This window comes from Odontesthes bonariensis, chromosome 11 (assembly GCF_027942865.1).
Source record: "Odontesthes bonariensis isolate fOdoBon6 chromosome 11, fOdoBon6.hap1, whole genome shotgun sequence".
Classification (NCBI taxonomy): Eukaryota; Metazoa; Chordata; class Actinopteri; order Atheriniformes; family Atherinopsidae; genus Odontesthes; species Odontesthes bonariensis.
In genome coordinates, this window is record NC_134516.1 from 27,211,538 (window position 1) to 27,217,537 (window position 6,000).

Here is a 6,000-nt window from a genome sequence, read left to right on the forward strand (position 1 = left end):
CAGTTATGGCACCATGTTGATGTACATAATAACACCTTAAAGGCCTACAGAAAGGTGATTTTTTGCACAAAACTGAAATGGCAGATCGATTCCTTATATACCATGGAATTGTTTTATGATTTTAAAATAATTTTAGGCCCCTGGATAGTCCTGATTAGACCCAATAAACTATCACCACATTTGATTCGAATTTTGGCAAACCGACGACAGGTGCGTGACGTCGCGAGTGCAATAAACAATAAACATGTCTGATACCAGTAGTTCCAGTAGCGAAGCCAGCAGTTTGCCAGACCTGGCAAACTGAGCTATAATGTTCACAATTTAGGTTATAGTTGTTCTCTTTATCATAAATGCGTACACACTAAGATTGTCTTTTCTCAACCATGTTTTTTTCTCTCTCATTCATCCCTGAGTGACAACAATCCAAACAGACTCTGAGTGATCATTGCCCTGTGATTATAATGCAAATAGTATTGATTCATCCATCTATCCATCATCTAACAAAGCCAATTTTAACAACAGCTTCTTCGCGGCAAATTTCGAGGTGTGCCGCGGGATGTCGCTTGGAAATGTAAAACGTTGGGTTCAGTGCAGTTTTTATTGCGAGTAGATGTACGAAGTGCGTGTGTTGTCCTCAGCACCAGCAGCTCACACCACCGGGGACAGAGGAAGCAGAGAGACCTGCGGTCGGACAGGAATCCACCTGGTGGAGAGCGGACACACTCTGCCAGGTGGAGAGTGGAAATCAGCCGGCAGAGCAATCATGTCCACGTCGGGGCTCTTGATGATCGCTCTGTCGGCTGATTTCAGGGCAACCATCCCGCGGTGTGTCCGCTCTCCGCCAGGTGGATTCCCCCTGAGTGTCCGCACCGCAGTGAGCTGAACACGGCGGGATGGCTCCGGCTGATTTCACCAGAGAGGAGGCAGGCGGACAGGGAGGCACAGACTACCCAGGCTCCGCCCTCGCAGTGACGCAACACCTTCGGCTCTGCTACACTTACTCAGGCCAACTGCTCATTCAGGTGGATTCGAGTTCCCGAAAAAATGGGAACTCCACCCACTTTGTCGGGAAGCAATCAACTTTGAGCAGCGCCAACCAAGGCGGGTTCAAGGTAGTGACGTTGTTGAACTGCCACTCAACCCATGGATTGTACACGGAAGCGCTTCATTCAATATCAACATGGAGCAGCGTCAAGCTTTTGACACTGCTGTAGATCCTGTAATGAAAGTGTTCGACGGGAGATTCTCGTTAAAAATCGAGCAAAGAACAGCCCTTGAATCGTTTCTTGACAGGAAAGACGTTTTCGCCTGGCTTGCTCCCTACTGGCTTTGGTAAGAGTTTAATCTACCAGTTAGCCCCGCTGGTAGCTAAATCATACGTCAGAGGAAAGAGTGGTGTGATTGGCTTAAGCTTAGGCACAGCCTTTTCTGGCCTCAACCAGTAGCAACCCGAGGGAGGCGGGTTGACCAGGCCATTTCGAATCGTATTCGTTATGGTCTTGGTCAGACCAGAATCTCGAAGAGATTTGAAAGTCTATGTTAATCAGGCTAGGCACAGACACAAGTTCCGACCGCAGGTCTCTCTGCTTCCTCTGTCCCCGCAACATTTGAAACTTTTCAGGTGAGAAAGTAGTCGTTTAGATCCCCAACGTGTTGAAAACCTGACAAAATATTTTGTTCCGACGAATTCGGCGCTGCTAAAGCTCGCCGCATTGAGCAATGCACTTCCGGTTATTTTGACAAAATGAAATACCCGTTGCCTTTTATCATAGGGAAAACAGGAAGTGAACCTACCCTCGTTGTAGCTAGCTTGAAACTGCCGTTTTGACAGGAAATGACGGTTGCCGGGTTGCCGCCGTCCTGCAGTGCTTCTGTCTTCTGACAAAGTCGCTAAATTGGCAACACGGCAGCCAGGAAAAACCATGGCACGTGTGACGTCACACGGATTTTCTAGGAGGTTTCCTAGCGGCAAATTCAAAATCTCAAATTTCATGCGTTTATGAAATGTTTTGGTGTAGAGTCCAATGATCATTATTATTCCTCTGTGTATGTATTATCATTATGTATTGGGTGTAGTGTCAGCTTTCTGTCGGCCTTCAAAGCACTGCTGGGATTTGAACCCAGGATCTCCTGTTTACTAGACAGGCACTTTGACCAACTAAGCCACAGCGCCACATGGTTCATAAAACTGATGAAAGAATAAAGAGCAGGAACTGGATCAATTTCAGGAAACGAGCTCCTGAGACTCTCCCAAAACTAACTGTGACTTCGAAAAACTTTTTTATCAAGTCTGACAAAAGAACAGACTGATAATAACCATGATGCGAATTGAAAGGTCCATCATTTGATGAAGACCAACAATGCAAAGCATTCAGTAGAACCCTGCTAACAATCAGTTTCTCATGCTAAGTCATAGCCAGCTCTGAAGGCCCACAGGCACTGCTGGGATTTGAACCCAGGATCTCCTGTTTACAAGACAGGCATTTTGACCAACTAAGCCACAGCGCCACATGGTTCATAAAACTGATGAAAGAATAAAGAGCAGGAACTGGATCCACCTCAGGAAATGGTTTTTGTGATTTATTTCCTATATTCATGTGATCTCTGCATAAATAAGGGCTTGATGTTATTCAATTTATCTCTATATGTGAAAACATTGGATATAGTCCCTGTTTAATTTTCTGTAACTCAAGAATAGTTAAAGCCATGAGATGAAGTGCCTTCAAGTACAGACTGTTTTGGAAGACCAGCACTCCTGAAGCACTGCTGTAAACAGTTCTGGCACCATGTTGATGTACATAATAACACCTTAAGGCACTGTTGGGATTTGAACCCAGGATCTCCAGTTTACAAGACAGGCACTTTGACCAACTAAGCCACAGCGCCACATGGTTCATAAAACTGATGAAGGAATAAAGAGCAGGAACTGGATCCACCTCAGGAAGTGGTTTTTGTGATTCTGTACCTCAAGAATAGTTAAAGTCATGAGTAGAAGTGCCTCCAATTGGTTCAAAACTTCATCATATTTTTCAGATATTGTTGGGTTTTCTACTCAGACGTTGGTGTTCATGAGGAAGTCACTTTCACCAGTTACAGCCAGATCTCATGAAGCGGTGTACTTATTACACGCCAAGTCATTTACTGTGTTTTTACAAGGCTTCTTTATGCTTTTGCGTATTATTTTCCGCTACATATTTCAAGGAAATGACGTCCTGCCCTCAGCTTTTACTCTAACTCTGACTATTTCACGGTTTGTACGTTCATTTTGATGTTATGCAGTGTGACAGGAGGAGAACCTCCACCGTACTGTACCCTAACCATTTGACATGTTATGTGAACGGAGGAAAATTACACTCTGAAAGTATAAAAAAGGCATAAATGAGACTTTAAAAGCTGTGTGCTATTTATACGCACTTTCATTAAAGCTGCCGTTGGCAGGTTTTCAAAATTCCGAGTCTAAAGTCGGAAAATTCGAACTGATACAACTTTCAGGCCCCTCCCCCTCTGTGGACGAGGTTGTGCAAGTGAGTTCACACCAGTGTGCGCACACACAAGCTGGGGGCAGACTCACGCTCAGCATGGAAGACGTGGTTGGTGACTGTTCTGCTCACATAATAGATAAATAATAAACCTAAGGTGATTGGTTAAAAACAGCCGGGAGCGCTCGGTTTTTGCAAGCATGATTACAGGCTTCAGAGGGAGCTACAGAATTCGGGATTTATCCTAAACAGCCTATTTAATATTCTACTTCCAGAATCCCATGACAGTTCAAGCTAATATGACTAAAAAAAAGTTGCCGACGACAGCTTTAAGTGACCCGTGAAAAGGATTTAGTAGAAAGCTGACAATAAGTTGTTTTATATGCTAACTCATAGCTTGCTTTATTTCCAATATTCATGTGATCTCTGCATAAATCAGGGCTTGATGTTATTCAAATTATATCTATATGTGAAAACATTGGATTAAGTCCCAGTTCAATCTTCTGTACCTCAAGAATATTTAAAGCAATAAGATGAAGTGCCTCCAAGTACAGACTGTTTTGGAAGCCAAGCACTCCTGAAAACAGTTATGGCCCCATGTTGATGTACATAATAACACCTTAAGGCACTGCAGGGATTTGAACCCAGATTCTACCTGTTTACTAGACAGGCACTTTGACCAACTAAGCCACAGCGCCACATGGTTCATAAAACTGATGAAGGAATAAAGAACAGGAACTGAAACCCAGTTTGGAAGTCTGGAAGTTTTGGAAGTCCTGAGGGGTGCTCCACGAAGCTGGATTCGCAGAAAGCCTGGCTTTTCTCGATAGTTCTGGCTAATCTAAGAGAGAGTTCCGCTCCACCAACGTGGCTCTTTTCTTTCAGTTGCTCTTTCCAGCTCTCTGCCTCTTTCAGAACTGACTGATATTCAGTTTCTGCTGCTGCTGCTTTCAGAGTTTCACACAATCCTGCAGTGACTCGGTTGCACTGCTTGAGCTCCTGCTCACACTTTTGACGGAGATGCCGCTCACACGTCAAACAGTTTTCCACCTTCTTTAGTTTTTCCTCAGTCATGGAGCAGCCGCTCTCTGCTGCCACTCTTCTGTCTTTTTCTCCTGTCAGAAAGAAATGTTTCTTCAGCAGCTTAGTCCCCAGAATATCCATCCCATGCTATAAATAGCTGATCCTGTCATTCTTCTGTCGGTAAGAGTTCTGTCATTTCTCTGATCCATAATCTCCGTCGGCAGCAGAGGCGTCAGAGGGAATCCCCTCGCTTTGTGAAACTGGAAACTTCCACTTGACGCAAGGAACTACGGAGGCCTGGAGATGATCCTGCAGGAGCTGGACATCCTCTGAGTGAGGAGTCCCAGCTGCAGCACAGACCTGGGATTGTTCTTTTTCCAACAGTTGCTGGGTTCCTCATAACTTTTCTTACTGCCAAAAGTAATGGGACACGTGTAGAAACCCTCGGGCAAATCGTCGTCTGCCATGTCACACCACTGAAGTGGAGGAGATGGTTTCTTGGTTTGACTCATTTTGCATGTTGTTTTTAAGTACTTAAAAAAAAAAGACTTTTTAAGATAGCAAGTAAGCGTTGTTTCTAAGTGCTTGTTAAAATGACTATTTAAGATAGTAATTATTGTTTTTTAGGCGATGTGAAAACCGTTTGCTGTGACTTTCAAATATGCTTCAGAAACTGGACGTGTTTCTTCAGATAAACTCCTGACCAGCTGTGAAAAAGCAGTGAAAATGTCTGGCCTGTAGAAACTTTGTGATGTCATACAAGATCAGAGATGACATTGATTGTGATGTCACTACAGTGATGACATCACAGCTTTGTGAAGGCTTCTGTTCTGTCTCTTCTGGTCTGTGGTTCCAACCACAGATTCTGGATGGAAGTGAAGTCCGGATTCCAGAATGTTGATTTGTGTTCTCTGTTAATCTCTGGACGACTTCAGCTGATTGCTTCCTGTCACTGTCACGTTGGAAGGTCCACTTCTGCCAGTTTTTCAGCAGCCAGTATCATGTTTTCCATCAGCAGTGTTTCCCAAGACAGAATAATGTCAGTTATTTTTTAAAATCTGACAGGTAACCAGGGAAGGAAGGACAAGAGGCAGCGAGGTGGGCAGCCACTGTGTGGCCTGGTGTGGGAATAATCACCTCAGCTGCTGATTGTAGGAGGAGCACCAATAAGCCAAACAGCGTCTCCATCCCAGGAGAAGAGGTGGCTGAGGAACACCTGGGAGGTTACCTGTTGCATATCTCTTATAAGTCTGTGGTGCAGAGTGCATCTTTCTTCAGCACCATCTGCTGTGGCAGCAGCATCAGAGCCAGCGACTCAAAGAAACTGAGCAAACTGCTAAAGAAGGCTGGCTCTGACCTGGGGACTGCTTTGGAGCTGTGTTTGATGAGCACTCACTTCTTTTTTTTTTTTTAAACCCCTTGTCCTGTCCAGCATTATGGCAGCAGAATTGTAATCTGAATACCGTTTATGTAAAGAAGGGAAAAAAAGGAACAGAAA

General features: G+C 44.4%; 4 non-coding genes across 4 annotated transcripts; all 4 read right to left on the minus strand.

Moving 5' to 3' along the window:
- Nucleotides 1-2,099: 2,099 nt before the first annotated feature.
- trnat-agu (transfer RNA threonine (anticodon AGU)) lies at nucleotides 2,100-2,173 on the minus strand. Its single transcript has one exon. It is a non-coding gene; the product is annotated as a tRNA-Thr (tRNA).
- Nucleotides 2,174-2,434: 261 nt separating this feature from the next.
- On the minus strand, nucleotides 2,435-2,508 carry trnat-ugu (transfer RNA threonine (anticodon UGU)). Its single transcript has one exon. It is a non-coding gene; the product is annotated as a tRNA-Thr (tRNA).
- Nucleotides 2,509-2,812: 304 nt separating this feature from the next.
- Nucleotides 2,813-2,886, minus strand: trnat-ugu (transfer RNA threonine (anticodon UGU)). The gene has a single exon. It is a non-coding gene; the product is annotated as a tRNA-Thr (tRNA).
- Nucleotides 2,887-4,102: 1,216 nt separating this feature from the next.
- trnat-agu (transfer RNA threonine (anticodon AGU)) lies at nucleotides 4,103-4,177 on the minus strand. The gene has a single exon. It is a non-coding gene; the product is annotated as a tRNA-Thr (tRNA).
- Nucleotides 4,178-6,000: the final 1,823 nt, after the last annotated feature.